At 34.3% G+C, this 19669-nt stretch overlaps 1 protein-coding gene and 1 long non-coding RNA gene across 3 annotated transcripts in view; one reads left to right on the top strand and one right to left on the bottom strand.

Annotated features, from left to right (window-relative positions):
- LOC145291238 (ecdysone receptor-like) overlaps nucleotides 1-19669 on the top strand; it is a 315312-nt gene that overhangs the window by 138836 nt on the left and 156807 nt on the right. The gene's annotated exons all lie outside the window — the stretch shown is intronic.
- The window catches only part of LOC145291241 (uncharacterized), a 65885-nt gene continuing 58261 nt past the window's right edge, over nucleotides 12046-19669 (bottom strand). The window contains exon 3 of the long non-coding RNA XR_013869356.1: nucleotides 12046-12546. This is a non-coding gene — a long non-coding RNA (uncharacterized LOC145291241). The remainder of the gene's footprint in view (nucleotides 12547-19669) is intronic.

The raw sequence follows: 19669 nt of genomic DNA, 5'->3' as shown, positions 1-19669 counted from the left end.
GTTGAGCAAAAAAAAAAAAAGTTGTGGTAGGCAGGCAGGCTCGAACTCGTGACATGAAGGCGTAAAAGAAAATGGAGTAAGAGTGTTGCTTGAGCAAAAAAAAAAAGAAAGGAAAATTGCGAGTGCAAAAACAAAATGTAGTAGGCAGGCAGGCTCCAACCTGTACCACGAAGGAGGAAAAGAACGTGAAAAAATAATGTGACGTGTTAGCTGCGGCGCCCATCGCCAAACCGGAAGTGACGTAGGTTCAAATTAAGGCTAGATAATCAAAAAGGCGCGATGACTTTAGAAAATATCGGCAAAACAAAGCAACCTCTCCTTGTAGTAAAAGTGCCCAGTTGAGAGTGAAGAATTCATGTTTTTGGCCAATTTTTCGATATTTGTTGTTTGAAGGGTCGAGCTTCAAAGCAATACTGATCTTGTGAAAATCCGTCGCCTCTGTCGAAAATTTTGTGAAACATACAAACATACATTTAAACAGACAGGTGAGATTTATATAATAGATGATATCTAATACATGTACATTTTGTGTGGCTCATTTTATAACTAGCAGAAACCCAATTAATATATGTCAGCCTATGTCACGGTAACATATTGAGTGGGTATTTTGTATAGTTTTTTAGTTTGAACTAATTTTCTCAAACTTAACATTTAACAGCGGGCACGTCGCCATTTATCTTTTTCAAATATATCGATAAACACTGTGTTTTTCGAAACGAATAAACATTTTATATTAAATAAAAATACTAACTAAAAACGTATCTAATTAGGTAGAAAAGTAACTTATCTTGCCTTTGATAACATTTATTTGATATATATTTGTTTTTGGACAACTTTTTCGTATCTATGTGCCTAGTAAAACAACCCCGTTATTTGCTAGTTTATTCACGGAATTTATGAATTGATTACATTTCACTATTATTGTACCTATTTGCTTGCCTCCTCACAAGGGCAGAGTTGACACAAGGTCGGTTTTTAATGTGAGGAAAATCCAGCTCCCTAAAAAGGGGCACTCGGATAGGAACAAAAATTAAAAATGTCTCGGTCATGAAAGAATTTCTCCTCCACTGACCGAAGACAGAAAAGGTGAAGTGTAGCGTGTTTTTGCAGTCAGTAATTGATATATTTATATATTCTGGAATGCTTCTTAAAGTAAGGCAATTAAAAATAATAAAAAATGCAATCATACTCAAACGACATTAACGAGCAATAAATTAATGTTTTCTGCACTCCAAGTCGGTGTTTCTTTAATCAGTAATTTACAGAGTCATTTCCCCAGAAATTAATCAAGAAAATGAGTTTATGGACAAGATGTTTTACGTCTCAGCAGATAATCGAAATTGAATTTTCGATGGTAAACATTTAATTAAAGACTTTTTACCCGTCATATGCAAAAGTTATGGCCGTTGACTTAGAATGAACGTTTTTTTTTCTTCTTTTGCTAAGTTGACGATTGCATATGCTTGACTTTGTGCTCATCTTTGCATTAGATACTAATCCTTATCAACTCCTAGCTGTCACGGCCATCGTAAGAGATGGCCTATCAGCTGGAAAATGACGTCATCGCTGAGGTCCTAGCAAGCAAGATGTGAAACACACTTAGACTGTCGATAAATGAGCGGAAATTTTTACAGAAAACTTCAAAATTTGGATTAAAAAAAAAAAAAAAAAAAAGATAAATAAAGAACACGATGATTTATACTGAAACTTGTCCAGAAGTAATAAAAAAAAAAAAAAAAAAAATTGAAAGGTGGGGAAAGTTGTTTGTTTATGCGTTAAAAGCAATTGAGCTTTTTGTTGAATTATGGATTTTAAAGATTAGAATACTATTACGATAGTCGTGTAACCGTGCACCGAACAGATACCATAAGACTTAATTCACTGCATGTTTCCATAACAAAGGTCCATGCAAAGCTTTGGTCAGATTGGTTCAGTAGTTTCCGAGAAAAGGTGGAAATTAAAAACTAATCCCTATGAATCCCTGTGCATCGAAACGATACCATAATACTTAGTTCACGGTACCTTACAAATGATCATACAAAATTTCAGCCAGATCGGTTCAGTAGTTTTCGAAAAAAAAAGAAAAGTGGAATGGACAGACAGACAAACAGACTAAGAGAAGTATAATATAGATTTCAATTTATGAAATATCAGATCAATGAGGGTGGAACCCAGTTGATGCTATTTGAAACTCTGCATTATTTTTGGAGGCTTGATCACTATGGATGGCACTTTGGTGTTTGGGACACACGGAGGCCGCACCCTCTTCCTAGTTGGTTCGTCATTGTCCCTACTTCTTTTTAGGATCTGCTACTTATAGGATGGAGCACCTGAAGATTACCAACATCCGTAGTGACAGTTGTGCGATGGAACTGACCGAATTCCAATTTGGCCCACCTAGGTCGTCAGTCCATGTGTCTGCTTTACAACTGCCTCGTTCTATACATCCCTTATAAGTACAGAACTTTTTAAATTCTGTACTTGGAAACATTTCCTTTAGGACCTAAGAAAATTGTTCAAGTAACGTTTTTATTTATTTATTTATTTTTATTTATTTATTTATTTATTTATTATTTTTTGTTTTGTTTTGTTTTTTGTTTTTTGTTGTTTTTTTTTGGTTTTGTTTTTTGCATGTTTTCTTTGTTTTAGTGGGAGTGGACAAATTTGAAATACGTCATCATCATAAAACCCTTGAGTAATTTTTTCTTTTTTTAAGTTAGAAAGAGGCTTGACCGTCTGCTGTTTTGTTTTTCCGGTTATGAATGAACTTTTTGTCTTCTCCCAGGATTCTCTTTTATTCACTCTCAACTGTTGTTTTCCTTTGCACAAATGTTGAAGAGTCCATCAGATCTGTCGCTTCTTAAACATCCAACCCATTTGTTTTTCATCGTCTTCTTTTCTATGCGGATATCTTAAATTGATTTCCGGTTGATCTCCATCGCACGTTCTCAGACTTCGCCTTCTTTTTATTCTGCTCCACTTTGAAAAAAAAAAAGATTTTTAAAAAAGTAAAAATAAAAAAATAACACGGATAACTCTTATAAAAAATATCTCTTATCTTTATCTCATCTATATTATACTAGCAAGCTGTCCGGCATTCCCGGTCGTAAAATACGCTTAAATATGATATTTTATGGTCCTGGATATGACTTTAAACTATATCCAGTGGTGAGACCCCAACTTGCGGGCTTTGGGGAGTGTGGAGCCACCCTTTAATTGCCATTGCTCTCAGGTAGGTTCACTCTGACCCGGATTGGTAGTACCGGTTAGGGTCCCAGCTATGGGTTAAATAGAAACCGACTTGAAAACAACAAATATATTCTGTTAAAAAATTTTTCTTCAAAATCTTTGGATTCGGCATTAAATAACCTGAAAAGGGTTGATATGCCGTAAAACAAAAACAACCAAAATATGATATTTTGATTAATGCAGATTTCGGATTTATTATATTCTACTGCACCCAATATATAGTAATGATTTAAAAAGCTTTTAAAAAATGACTCTTGCGCCACCATCGAGAATCGAAATCAAAATGTTTGGCTTATGATTTACTTTTTCCTTTTGACGTTAATACCTGAGCTGCAAAGACGTGTTTGCTACAAGACTAAAAATTAAAATATGAACCAATAGCTATTACGTTATGCATGTATATTCGTAATGCCATCATTCGACCTTCACCTAGCAAATTCCATTTCTTTTATTTTCACACTTTTGCACCAATAGCTGTCTTCCGTTTTCCTGCTTTCCGGCTGACTACAATATGGTTGTCTTCAAGTCTAACGTAAATAAGTTCTTGATGAGCCGTTCCATATAAGTTATCAACTTTACCAAATTTTCATTACTAATGATTACTATAATGTCCAATTTCTACTGTACACTCTTTAACCCTTATCCTTGAGTGGCCTCTTGGCCTTGATAATGTGGTGATGCCTATGTAAAAAAGAAAAAAAAAACGTTATGCATGTATATTCGTAATACCATCATTCGACCTTCACCTAGCAAATTCCATTTCTTTTATTTTCACACTTTTGCACCGATTTTCCCCGACTAAAACCCAAATATAAAGTTCCACATGGATTCGAATACCCCATATATAACGTTTTATGTCTGTAGACCAAAAACTGACAGAGAAGTTTGGTAGGCAAAATTTTTTAAGCAAATATACATAAATATATATAAAAAGAGGTTTGTTTTTACTAATAAACATGTTTACGCAAATATTACACAAGTATAAATCATGTAGAATATCTGCATGAATATAATTACACGTAATAGTTAACTGAAGATGATTATCCCATAAGAAAACCGAAAAAAACTAATAGGGAATTAAAATGAATGTTAAAAAGAATATGCAAATTAGCTAGATCTTTTGCAGATTAATGCAATTCCATGAACCATATATAACAAAGTTGTATTTCCTTTTTGAATATAGAAAATGGGTTTTTAATGTGAATATCAATACACAATATATATATATATATATATATAGGAGTATAAATTTCTCTTAGTCTGTCCTGCAAACTGAACTGTTCTATATCTAGTGACCCCAGAAATTTCATCCATTCTGTTAAGGTGACTATATCAATAAAGTTTCCTGTCTGCACATATTTTCTTTACACTGTTCGAATTTAATCTTCCACTGAGGTTGAAGATCTAATCAGTTTCACTGTCTGTCTTTCCATTTCACTGCTTCTCGAAAACTATTGGACGAATCTGGCTGAAATTTTGTATGGACCTTTGTTATAATAAGGTACAGCGAACTAAGTATTATGGTATCCATTTAGGATTAATGGTAGTAGTATTTAATGCTAAAATGGGCACAAATTTAGCCATATTCAACCACTAATTTGACATAAGGCACTCATTCTAAGTCAATGGACTATTTTCAAACAGCCTGATGTGGTAACAGCAAGGTAGTAGTCTCTTTTTTTTTTTTTTACTTATGTATTCTTTTTTTTTTTTTTTTTTTTTTTTTTTTTTTTACACAGTGATCACTTATCAAGGCCCGGAAGCCACTCAGGGATAAGGGTTATTGCAAGTACATTAAGTTAGTGAGGAGATTTGCTGAAGTGTTTACTTAAGGGGGTGGTTCATTAGGAATTTGTTAACATTGGACTTGAAGACATCCAAGTTGTAGTCTGGAGGGAAGCAGGCAGACGGAACAGAGTTCCACAGGCGTGCAGTTCTAAGAAAGAAGCTTTGTTCATGGAATCCGCGTTTTGATTTAGGCACAGATATAGAGTGGGGGAAATTTTTCACAGTGGATTCAGCTAGACGGGTGTTTTTCGTGAAAGATTGGCGAGGGGGGACCAGAGATTGGAGTTCAGACGAGCATCTGCTGGATGTCTTCAAGTCCAATGTTAACAAATTCCTAATGAACCGCCCCCTTAAGTAAACACTTCAGCTATTTACGTAGTTTGCATAAAAGAAATATAATATATGAGCGTATCACCTCCATAAAACTGATTATGAAAACATTATCCTCCGTCAATGTTCGCAATGTTCATGTAAAATAATGTTTGAATCGGTGAAATTAAAAAAAAAAACAATAAACAGAAGAAAAGAGAACACATAATGGTAGAACTTTATAAAAAAAAAGCAAAAAAAAACGTATAAATCGGTATTGAAAGAAGAAAAAAGACCTCATTACGAAAACAGACCCACCCCATCAATATGACTTGCTATTTGTTTTCTCAGTTCCCCTTAAATACCTTAAAGGAATTCCTCTGACAGTTTCTTTTATTCAGGAATTGCTATTTTTTTATTTATTTATTGCAAAAACGAACACAAATTTAATTATATTTAACCGCCGATTTGGCATAAATTACTCATTCTAAAAAAAAAAAATAATATATATATATATATATATATATGGTTATCCACATGCAGCAGTTTCGTTTTATCACAACTCATCAGTGTGGCTAGACTAGCACCTTTCCCTGTAAATTGAACCAACAACTATGTTTGGCAATTCTAATCACAGGACCATTGATCAGTGCTCGTAAAATGTCTTATCAAATGTCTATTAAATAAACATTTGCCCATAGCTTTTACAGTGCTCGAGCTGGTAGTTTGTTTACAAACAAACAAACAGCGAGCCTCATAATATATATATATATACTAGCATTTCATCCCGGCGTTGCCCGGGTGTTTGGATGTGTATGCTGAGCAAAAAAAAAAAAAGTGGTAGTAGGAAGGCAGGCTTGAACCTGTACCGCAAAGGAGGAAAAGAACAGGGTAAAACCTAACGTTTATGCTTTTACGACCACCGCCAAACCGGAAGCGACATTTTTTTAAATTAAAGCTAGACAATCTAAAGGAGAGGATAACTGTCAAAAATATCGGCGAAAAAAGCCCCCCCCCTGTAGAAAAGTGCCTAGTTGAAGGGGAAGATATTAATCTTTTTAGCCAATTTTTCGATATTTGTCGTATGAAAGATCGAACTTTAAAACAATACTGATCTTCATAAAATCCGTTGTCTCTATTGAAAGTTTAAGGTAGGCATGCAAACAGACATACATACATACATTTATATATTGGTAACTAAAAATTTTCGACCCAAACTGATGAAAAAGCTTACCCTATCTCTGAATACCCTTTATGTAAAATTTCAAATATTTAGACCAGAAATTGTCTGAGTAATTTGGAAGAGATCGCAGAGGTCAATTTTTTTTAACTTTGACCCCTATTATGACCCCTTAAAATTTATTGTTTTGGGCTTAAATCAAGTTATTAAGTTAGATCCATGTTCAAGGAACGTATATCTAAAATTTCAAGTGTGTAGACCCAAAATTGTCGGAGGAGTTTTGTAGAGTTCTCAAAGGTCAAATCGTTGAACTTTAACCTCTTAATCGCCAAATTTCTGGCCAAAAACCGATCACATCTATTTTCCCAAATCTCAGTACCCTGTATATCAAATTTCGAGTCTGTAGACTAAAAATTGACAGTTATTGCATTGGGAAATGTACACAGACACACACACGTTCACTTTTATATATATATATATATATATGTATATATATATATATATATATATACAGAAGTAAAAAGAGGAAAAACGAAAATATGAAGATATATACTAATGCATATAAATTTAACCGTTCATTTCATAGGGAGATTACATCAATTAGGTGTACGGGATATATATGCTCTTTATATCTAGGTATTTCAAAGCCTAATTCTTCTCATCAGAAGAGGAGAGAAGGTGTTAGATTGGTCTTTTGGTTAGTTGGTTACTTGTTTTTGTTTTACGGCATATCAACCCTTTTCAGGTTATTTAATGCTAAATCCAAAGATTTTGAAGAAAAATTTTTTAATAGAATATATTTGTTGTTTTCAAGTCGATTTCTATTTAACTCATAGTTGGGACCCTAACAGGTACTACCACTCCGGGTCAGAGTGGACCTGGGAGCAATGAGTGGCTCCACACTCCCCAAAGCCCGCAAGCTGGGGCCTCACCACTGGATATAGTTTAAGGTCATATCCAGGACCGGGAAGTAGGGAAAGAAAAAAAAGGGGGGGGCTGTTGTTTTTGTTTTTTGTTTTGTAGAACATAATTAAGTTTTACAAAAGAGAATAGAAAAACAAAAAGGAACATCAATGTAGGTGCATTTCGTCTAGGAAGCCAATAGACAGCCTGATCTGGTAGCACCAGTGGTCTTTTGGCTAGGAGCAAAGTGCGGTATCTGTTCTGATACTACACTTCATCTTTTCCGTCCTTGGTCAGTAGAGGAGAAATCCTTCATGATTGAGACATTTTTTTTTTTTTTTTTTTTTTTTTTTTTTTTTGCTCCTATCCAGGCTGCCCCATTTTGGAGAACTGGATTTTTTCCCACAAAAAAAACAACCTTTTGTCTAACTCTGTCTTTAAAAAAAAAAAAAAATACTTAAAAGTCAAACCCAAATAGCATTTAAACTGACAAATGAAACTATATTAGAATGTAACGTCCAGCAATAACTACATTAGGAATGAAATAATGGGGTATGAGAGGAAGAGGGTGAGCAGTATAAATGTGGAGAGAGTAATCACTGGACGTCACATTTCTAATATGGTTTCATTTGTCAGTTTAAATGCTATTTGGGTTTGATTTTAAGTAATTTTTTTTTTTTTGTTAGATATGCCAGATAAACCACTAGCAGGGGATGGGGGCGTTCTCGGCTTTGTCTGGTCGTAAAACATGCTTACATATGTCTTAATTTGTCCAGATTTCATATATGTTATTATAGAGTCGTGATTTCAAAAGTAAAAAAAAAAAAAAAAAAGTATTTGGGTGCCATCAGCTAGAATCGAAACCGAAAGCAAAACTATAGCATTCAAAGCTGGTGACGTTACCACTGTACCAACGTGACACACATATGAACCGATTAAAAATTAAAAATAAACTAAGATGAATGTACAAAATGTATAACGATTTTTTTTCAATTTTGACCCCTTAAAAACTATTTTAACCGGCTAAAAACCCATAAAAGAACGGTTTACAAAAAGTTCAATCATTTGAAGCCCCTAGTGCCAAATCACACTGATACACTGGTTCTCGCCAGATCACCAAAATTAAGCCACGTTGATGGGTGACCATTTGTGAAGGCGAAGTGCTGTATGTATCGCGAGTTAAAATACCAGGTTGAAAAACTGGCACGGGCTCTCCTTCTCTTGAGAGTAGATGGAACTCTCTTAAGCCGTAGTAGGCACCCCATCTAGTGATGGTGTCACGATAAAAAAAATACCCTTGCTTGCCCTGTCAAGTATTCAGCTACTGACAAGATTCGAATTACACTACAAACTCGTGTAGCGAGTTCAATCTCGGCTACGGCTACGGCTGCGCTGGATGGATGGGTGGATGGAGCACCGCTCTGCGATTTTTAGTTACGAGAGAGATAATTTGAAAATAGAGACAGACAGACAGACATATAGCCTTTTATATATTAGATTAAGGCAATTTAGCTGTAAAACAAATCAATTGTATTTGGAATCTGGTTAGGATTTTTGTTTTTCTCATGATTTAAAAATATAATTCGTAATCATTTACCTCGTTAACTACTCTGTATTCAGTTAATTAAATCCTCAAAGAAAACAGTTTATTTCTTATTCTAGAGGTTTACCACAAAGATAATCTGAAAGTAATTAACTGTTTTTTATATTTATTTTTAAAGCGACTACAATTGGTCAAGATCAAAGTGTAGTATCTGTTCTTCAGATGCTGCACTTCAATTTCTTGTTCTCTTTCGGTGGAGCAGAAATCCTTCACGACTGAGACAATTTTTATTTTTGTACCTTTTCTCCACGTTAAAAAACGACCCTGGTGTCTAACTCTGTCCCGTGGGGAGGCATAGTAAATAGGTACATTAACTTACTTTTAGTATATGTTTAACACAACACTCTTAACTCTGAATACTAACAACAAATAGTTGTTCTTTCTTGGTTTTATATATATATATATATATATATATATATATATATATATACTAGCGGGGGGGGGGTACCCGGCGTTGCCCGGGTGGAGAGGTGGTGTAGTAAGGAACCCTGGTAGGCAGCCCGGGTGGAGAGAGGTGTTAAAAAAAAAAAAAAATGGTAGGCGGGCAGACTCGAACCCGAAACACAGAGGAGGTAAAGAAGGTGTAAAAAAATCTAACGTCTTAGCTGATGCATCCATCGTGAAACTAAGTCGCGAGTGTTAGAATCAAGGGTAGTCAATAAAAAGGAGACTATGGCTTGTGAAAATGTCAACGAAAAAAACGACCCCCTCCTTGTGAAAAATGGCCGAGTTGAGGGTGAAGGAATTAGTGTTTTGGGCCAATTTTTGAATATTTGTCGACCAAGAGACTGAGCTGTCAAACGATACCAATTTTGTCAATGGTACGTCATGTGTGTCAAAAGTTTAAACAAGACATACAAACATACATACATAGATACATACACTAACAGATAGGTGATATTTATATAATAGAAAACTAGTAGGGGCAAAGAGAAAAGGGAAAGGACAAAAGAAAAAAGTTTTTAAAAACAAATAGGAACGGGGGTAGAGAAAAAAGTAGATAAGAAATACGGAGATACATATAAATATATATATCTAAATTTAGAAAATATATATAAAAGTATATATAAAATATATATATATAATATATATATATATATATATATATATATATATATATATATATATATATATATATATATATACCCAAAATGATCTGAAATAACAGCAAGGAGAGACTTGATTCCAAATATTTCTCATATGTTATATCTCTCCTTTTTGGTTTTCATAAAGTAAATTTCGCAGTGTATAAGGATTATTTAATACTGGAGATATTCACTATCGTACCCTATTTCCAATGGAGGGGAGATATAACATATGAGAAATATTTGGAATCAAATTGCTGTTATTTCAGATCATTTAAAACCATAGCAGCAAGTTTTAGTGTCCTCTTCATGAAGGCGAGAAGTTTGGGGAAAATATCAGGTATTTTTTAATTTATATACAAAACTAGGAAAACAAAGGACTATGAAATATTTTATGGCTGTAAAAAAAAAGTGCCAAAAATAGACTCTGGATGATGGATGGTCCTCTTAATGTGCGACCTCAAGGGCAAATGTCACATAGCTCACTACACAATTCAGGTCATTACCTTTCCAACGAGCTTTCATTTCAAAGTGTTTTTTAACATGTTTTATTAACTGTTTGCTCATATATATATATATATATATATATATATATATATATATATATATATATATATATATAATTACAAGGCATTTTATGTTAAGTAATTCTTCATTCGTAATGTTCAGTTAGAAAACTATTACAATATATGTGCTTATGTATGTTATTTCTTTTACTTCAGTTTGTTTTTAGAGATAAAACACTTGGTTTCATTTGGATTTATTTCTGAAGGTTCTTTTTAAGAATAGGTGTTGTTGCAATCTGTATTTCATTACAGCTTCGTCAAGCAGAGATTATGTCTAAGAATTTCTTAAGATTTAATTATTTGATCTTTTTTTTTTTTTTTTTTTTGTATTTTACTTTGGTTAGTTTTAAGAGATCAAGGAGCTCCCCCCACTTGATTTAATTACAATTTCTGGATTAATATTCAAAGGCTCTTTTAAGAATTTGTTTCCTTTATGGCTGCTATCTGTATTTCGTTACAGCTCGGTCTTCCAGGGATTGTTTCCAAGTATTTCTTAAGATTTTTTTTTTTCATTATGCCTGTTGCTTCTATCATAACCGTATAATGCGTATTTCTTTCAGAGACCATGTCTTTGAATCACTTTTTAAGTCCTATTTTTAGGTCGTAGTTTTACTTTTTAACTGATATTTCAACCAATTACCTATTTTAAATTGTAATTTAACTTTCGCATGTTTTTTTTTATTTTAATAATTATTTTTCTTCCCTGATTTAATCATTTAATTTATTATTATTTTACTTTTAATAAGTTTTAAGAGATCAAGGGAGCTAACTCCGTCCTGAAGCTAACACTTGATTTCATTTCGATTTTTGGATTAATATTCAAGAGCTCTTTTTAAGAATAGACGTTGTTCCCTTTATCTGTATTTCGTTACAACTTAGTCTTGCAGAGATTATGTCTAAGTATTTCTTAAGATTTGTTTATTAGGCCAATTGCTTCTACAACAGCTGGTATAATATTTTATTTTTTATTTAATTATTTTTCTTCCCTGATTTAATCATTTCCAAAATATTAACCTATACCTTCAAATTCTAGATCTATATTTCATTACAGCTTCGTCAAGCAGAGATTATGTCTAAGAATTTCTTAAGATTTAATTATTTGATTTTTTTTTTTATATTTTACTTTGGTTAATTTTTAAGAGATCAAAAATCTCCGTCCTGAAACTAACACTTGATTTAATTACAATTTTTGGATTAATATTCAAGAGCTCTTTTTAAGAATAGACGTTGTTTCCTTTATGGCTGCTATCTGTATTTCGTTACAACTTAGTCTTGCAGAGATTATGTCTAAGTATTTCTTAAGATTTGTTTATTAGGCAAATTGTTTCTATATAATATTTCATTCTCTCTGAGACTATGGTGTTTTTAAATTGTTCTTGAAGTCTTGATATTATGTTATATTAGGTTGTTGTATGGATTTCCGCCATTTTTTTTTTTTTTTTTTTAAGAAAATCAAAGAATTTTAACAGCAAAAGTAAGTTTGTATGGGGCCCAAGCTTCAAGTTTTTGTGTGAATCCCATCGACTGAAGGTGGCGCGAAATCGTTGCAAAATCACACTTCATCTTTTCACTCAATTCTCTACATGTCTGGTGGGCATATTCCTTCAAAACGACCCCGAGTTGATCTTCGTCTATCTTGATTGGTCTTCTGGAACGAGGGGCGTCATTAAGGTCAAAATTACCGTGTTTGAATCTGGTAAAACAATCTTGAACAGTTTTCTCATATACAGCGCACATTTCTCCATATACGGCGCAAATATCCTTGGTCACTTAAATCGCTTTTTGACCTCGATTAAAGGCGAAAAGAAAGAGGTGTTGAAAATGTGATTTTTTTCTATCTACTTGACAATCCATTTGACGATTCTGAAACACAAGAAAAAATTATATGAGCAAAAAAACGAAGACCATTATTTTGTAGAAGAGAATACGTGTTTTCTAATGATATATAACACTTTGACAAATATCAAAACATGTTTTAGAACAAAAAATTTTTGTGACACGGCAGGAACTCATGCAACAATCAGATATTTTCTCTTTGACTATTAAACCCATAGTCATTTGGAATGCTTACATCAATCATGGACGCAGTCTTTTCAGGTTTATTCCATATAACAATGTCTAATTTGATCGCCTTGTCTTTTATGTATCTGCCTGCTTGCGCGCGCGCGTGTGTGTGTTTTCACATATTCTAATTAGAATTTTCCTTGTTTCTTTTTTAAACGTGTCCATGTATTTCTATGACAGGTTTTGTCTGTCGGTCGATCGAATTGTCACGCTTACGTTTCTAATAATATTTTCATAGCTAAACACATTGAATGGAACACTGTCACCTTTCTGTTCGATGTTATCGGTGAAAGTTCATGTTCTCAGATGTTCGACAATCTGTCAAGCTGCATCTCTCCACAGATTTACCAATGGAGATATTTATATACCTTGTTGTGGTGAACAGTGCAAAGGCCATCTGCCAATAGGATTTGACATCCGTGCGTGTGACATATAATTATTTGTGTGTGCTATCTTATGTTAGAGTGTGTGAGCGTACGACTGTGCGCATGTGCGTACGTGAGAATTGTTTTCTGTCAGCGTACATCTGTGTGTGTGTGTGTGTGTGTGCGCGCGCGCACGCGTGCGTGCGTGCGTGAGTTGAAAATGAATAGTGGCCTCTCGAATTCCGAGCCTCAAGAAGTGAGAACGATGCAATGCTGTCGTCCTCTTAAGCATCTGCTGATATTTTCTAACTTCTTTTCTTGACGAAAATTTTAGCTTAAATTACATTTTATCGGCTTCTGGCGCATGGTTTTATTTTAATGGGTGGTGGGGGGGACTTTAATTGTAGAGGTATGACAGACATAGTTGAAAGCATATCACCTGAAGGACATTCTTTACATCCGTTTTACCATGGATGCTTGCAACATATAATACACAAAATAACGAAATATAAGATGCAAATTTATTCTTTACAAGGACGAAGAAGCACGTGTTTAAGATGTGGCCGGAAAATAACAGCGAGCGACACATGAATGATGAGAGCATCTTTAAAAAGAGATGACAGATGAGATAAAGAAAATGAACTATTTAAGACAAGAGGCAGTGTGTTGTTGGAAATACCAAGAATAAATGCCTTTTGTTTAAAACTGAAAAAAAAAAGGCATGTCGATTTTTTTTCTCTTTCCCTTTCCTCTGTTTCTTTGTGAGATTTTCATCTACAACGTGTTGGGTCCGTTAAAATGTTAGGAAAGATTATTCTGAACCGTTTAAAAAAAAAAAAGCTGTACAATGTTACAATATAATGAACATCCTTGAAAAATATAATGCACAAAATAACGAAATATAAGACAAATTTATTTTTTACAAAGTACTTATCGTGGTGTGTCCACCCTACGGATAATATTATCCTCTTGCACTTACTATAAAGACCGGGAGAATGTATCTCCCGTTATTAGTACACAAGTTATGCAGATATGACAGTCGTATAACCGCAGTCATTCTTTGTTACATTTACTTTGCTGTTCAATATGTTTGTTATCTTAAATTGCCGAATTGTCTCAACCGTATTCTCCCAAATTCTCCTCAAAAGGATGCAGAATACACTTGACTAAAACCTACCCAGAAAACGAGCTGGTTTCCGGCATGAAATTTTTCACCACTGACCACATTCAAGTTGCTAGCTAACTACGAGGGAATGCTAATATATATATATATATATATATAAAAACAAGGAATGTATGCATGTGTATATATTTGTATGTAAGGGTTCACTCCTAAACTGTTTGAATCATTCTGACTTTCATTTTCAACTCGCACACACACACACAAACACACACACACACACACACACACACACACACACACATGTACGCTGACAGAAAACTCAACTAGCGTGCACGCACATTTTTTTTTTTTTACTCAGGAATTACCACTTATCAAGACCAGGAGGCCACTCGAGGATATGGGTTAATGGGTATACATTAGTCAATGTAATTAGAGCGTAGTAAACATAAGTAGTGGGAATTTTGTAAATTGGATTACTTAGAGGGATGGTTCATCAAGAATTTGTTTACATTGGACTTGAAGACAATCAGATCGTAGTCAGCTGGAAAGCAGGCAATCGGAAGAGAGTTCCACAGGCGTGCAGTTCTACACCCAGTCGTACGCTTATGCTCTCTAACACAAGATAACACACACAAATAATTACATGTCACACGCATGGATGTCAGAATGAACCCAGCTAATAGGAATAAGTGTTCAAATGTGGGCTATATTTAGTTTAGTATTAGTTTATGCAAATGGAATTAAAAAAGGTGATGGAAATCCTTCATAAAAAATTTAGATACCTCCGATTTTTGTGAAATTTTAACAATAGATATTCAACACTATCCTCGAATGGCCTTCGGGTCTTCTTAAGCGGTGACTCACCCTTGTAAAAAATAAACTCCACTTGTGTAGATAACTGACAGATTAAAACATTGTCAGCGTGTTTAGTTTGTTACTTTGCTAAACGGATTTTCACACAAAATACCTATTCACATCTGTTGCTACAACTTGTATTTTTTTATCTACATATTTTATTTTATTTTATTTTATTTAAATCTTATCATTTTTAATTCGTGTCGTATAGCAGATCACGTGACCTAAGGTGGTTGAACAACAAAAAAATACTATTGTTTAAAACGCTAGTGACATACGTAAGACACACCTAAAGATTAATAGATAGGTTTAAATTTTCAAATGAAATTTATAAAAAAAAAATTGGTTTGATAAAATCTTGGGGAAAAAAAAAAAAAAAAAGAATGAAAGAAAAAAATATTTTATCCCGTGTTTTTTCTTATTTATTAAAGTTGGACAAAAAAAGTATATATATATATATATATATATATATATATATATATATATATATATATATATATATATATGAAAACAATTCTTTCTAGCAAATCTATAAAGTTGTTAACAGGTGTCATAAGCAATAATATGAAGTTTGGCTGTAATTTTTTCCCCCCTAGCGTCCCAACCTTAAGTTATATATTTTTATATATGCATACGTATATTATATAATTATGTATATAAAAAAATGGCTTCCTTCAGTCTTGACAAACTATGAATACGCACTGTAAAGGTGCCTGCGCATGAAATTTTTGTGGCAAGAGTTGCACAATCTCCAACCACACCTCTCCTGAGTCGACATCGTTGAATACCAGTGGCAATTGGAGGTTCAGTACAACTGGAAACAATGCCGAGATAAGCGGAGAGCACATACAGCGCCTAGAGTTCCCAAATGGTCACCCATCTGGTACTAGCCAGGCTCAATGTTACTTAACTTTGGTGATCTGACGAGATCGGGTGTGTCAACGTGATTGTGCCCTACATATATAACTAGCCTCCTAACATAACAAAATTACATTAACCCCTACTTTCTGAAAAAAGAAGAGGAGGTAATGCTGAGGAGGATGGTATTATGACTACGGAGTAGATACTACCCAACTTCTAACTTGGTACCACCAGATGAGGCTGTCTGAAGATACTGGCTTCGTGATACTAGCCAGGCTCAACGTTTGCTTACTTTGGTGATCTGGTGAGAATCGGTGTGATTATGTCGTGATAAGGATTTTGTGATTATGAAATTTTTTTCTGAATTTTGGAGATTAGGATTAATAATTATGTATTATAGTATATATTATTATTATTTATTTATTTATTTTTACTCATGTTCACCCCTTACAAAGCATATCGCCACTTGAACGTAAGGGGCTACTATTTGGGGCCATGTCTAGGAAAGATTAACAAGATGTTGTTTATCTTACATTTAAACTTCTGCATATCAGTACAGCAAGGGAAACAGGCAGCAGGAAGGGAATTCCAAAGTCTAGCTGTTCGGGGGAAGATACTATTCGAATAGGAAGCTTTCTGGTATTTAGGGACAACAACAGTGAAGAGGTGAGATCTCATTGCTAAGCGGGTTTCTCGGGGATATGTACTTCGAGGGGGGTACAAGGGAAACAAGTTCATCAGAATACATTCCATTAAAATATTCGTAAAACAGGAACAGTGAAGCAACATTGCGGCGATGGGACAGGGGCTGGAGCTTAGTTGATAAAGTGGGACTGATTAGATTGACAACTCTTTTTTTAACTTTATCTAAGAGGGAGAGACGAGTGGTAGCTGCACCAGCCCAGATGTGGCAGCAATACTCCATATATGGGCGAACGGTGGCCTTGTAAAGGTACAGGATACTCTCAGGTGTGAGTAGTCTTAACAATAATAATATCCTTCCTGTCCCAATGTTAAGACTGGCTTTAAATGATGATTCTGATAAAACAGACTAAAAACAAAACTCAATGAAAATGAAAGTCTTTCTAAGCATGAATTAAAATTTCCTTGTAAACGTAATTTTAATTGTATAAACTGCCAACGTAAACATATTTTCCGGAGACAAGATCCCTAAAGTGAGCCTGTTTCTAACACTTACTAGTTTAGTCTATGCATCTAAACAGACAAGTGAGATTTATATTATAGACTAGCGGGGGGGGGTACCCGGTATGGCCCGGGTGTTTGTAGGTGTGTGTTGTGGGGTGGGGGGTTGATCAAAACAACCCTGTTTAAAGAAAAAAAACGTTGGCCGGGTGTTTGGAGGTATAAAAGAAAAAAAAAAGTTTTAGTAGGAAAGTAGGCTTGAACCCCGAACCTTTGACGTGGAGATGGAAACGAAATGGAAAAAAAAACCTGGGACCTAGCCATCTCGGCCACGAGAGAAAGGAATAAAAAACATCTTAATTTAACGTTTATAAAATGAAATTAACAGGTGCGAGAAACTTAAGTCGCGTGATGTTTGACCTTGAAACATGATGCGGCTGCAAGCCAGTTTTTGCTAGTTTTATACTGAAAAGCGAAAGGTACATGGGACGTTCTAAAAATCTGGAAAAAATAGCGCGTGAAAGTCAGGCAAATTAAATAGACAGGCGAACCCCGTTCGTAACTCATAGATATTATCATTTAGACGTGGTATAAAAAGTTTAAAGAAGTAATGAGCCGACCGAAAACTCCAGCGGAGAAAGCCTTTTACAGACATACACAAAAAGCGAACATACATACATACATACACACATTTTCGCTTTTATATATATAGAAGATGGCCCAACATGGCGTCAGGTTAGCAATTGAGATTTTCTTTTAGATTTAGGCTCCACCTATTTATTAAATGGAATCTATCGTTTAGAGCAGTGGTTCTCAACCACTATCTAGTTACAGTCGAATAAATATTGGTGTGCTGTGAAGAAGTTATAGGTGTAAAATAGTTTCATATCTTTATAAACCGAGTTGTTTGTGTTAGCAAAGACAAACTCACACATTATCATGTGATATTGATGATTAAGTATCAAAAAGAGGCTAAATAAAATATATAATAAATCGTTTATTTAAATTGTTAGATATTTTGAATTTTCGATAAGAATAAATATTCGTAAGCATTGTTAATAATTCATTTAAATATTGACTATTGGTGATAGGTTTGCTGTGAAAATTTAAAGAGCTCAATAGTGTGTCGCCATGTTTAAAAAAATTTGGGAACAACTGATCTACGGCTTCACGATGCACTTCAGCACCTGATAAATCTTGACGGTGACTCTCAGGCACTTTTGGAAAGAAAAATAGAAGCATGGCGCCCAGCTTCGTTGTAGAACAGGGAAACTTGGAATGCTGCACAACGAGAATTTCTTTGCGGGTCCACTTATCGTTCTGCCTGTTGCTTGTTTGATCTTGGTTGAATTTTTTGGTTTTTCCTTCAGAGAACTTCATTTTGAGTTTATTCAGCTTTGACCTTTCTCAGTTCCTCTATATTTATCTATCGAATTATATAGCTGTCAATCGATCTAATTACGCCTCTCTATCTATTAAATTATGTCTGTCCGTCTGTCTATCTATATATCTATCTAATTCTGTCTATCTATCTATCTAATTAGATTTGTGGTCCTGGATATGACCTTAAACTATATCCGATGGTGAGGCCCCAGCTTGCAGGCTTCAGGGAGTGTGGAGACACCCCTTAATTGCCATTGCTTCCAGGTCCACTCTGACCCGGTGTGGTAGTACCTGTTAGGGTCCCAACTATGGATTAAATAGAAACTGACTGGAAAAAATGTATACATATTCTATTAAAAACCTTTTCTTCACATTCACTGGATTCGGCATTAAATAACCTAAAAAGAGTTGATATGCCGTAAAACAAAAACAACCAACCAACCAACCAACCTAATTAGATTTGTACCTATATGTGTTGCGTTATTGAATGTATATATAATTTTCTAGTTTACTCTTTTTAAATGCTTTGAAATTATATATACACTCGACACTTCTTTTTTCATTGTTCTCAAAATCAACACAAACGAATTTTGTTAACATAAAAATTTATTTACAATTCACTTATGAGCATCGACGAGAGAGAGATGGAGCAGAATAAATGTGTTTAGCTGTGTGTGTGTGTGTGTGTGTGTGTGTGTGTGTGTGTGTGTGTGTGTGTGTGTGTTGGCCAATGGCGGAACTTGTCCCATCGGAGTTGCAAGATATAATTTTCTACATTGTGCTAAAGTCGTGTTTCTAGCAGCCTCCAAAACGCGGAGACGATATCTTTCGTGCTAACTTGTCTGACTTTTCCACTCTCTCTCTAAACTGCACGCCTCTCAAAATCTATCCTGTTGCGCCATTAACTCACGTAATATTTAGATCACCTGATGCCATCATTAGAATCATCTCCATTATTTATGTTATAACATTATTGTTTGTTTTAACATTCCTACGTTAACATTCCTACGTTATTTCTACCATAATAGTTTTATTATAAAAATATCCTTTGTCTTGATACATATTTTCTAGACATCAAAAACTATAATAATAATATTTCAGATTACTTGGCATTCCCTGGTAGTGCTCTATATAACATCTATAAATTTATTGAATTGGATTCTTTTGTTAATTTTTTCATTTAAATTTTTAT

Source organism: Euprymna scolopes, chromosome 12 (assembly GCF_053919585.1).
Source record: "Euprymna scolopes isolate OS-2025 chromosome 12, ASM5391958v1, whole genome shotgun sequence".
In the NCBI taxonomy this organism is placed as follows: domain Eukaryota; kingdom Metazoa; phylum Mollusca; class Cephalopoda; order Sepiida; family Sepiolidae; genus Euprymna; species Euprymna scolopes.
Note: the sequence above shows the minus strand (reverse complement) of the source record. Positions and strands in the feature narration are given on the sequence as shown.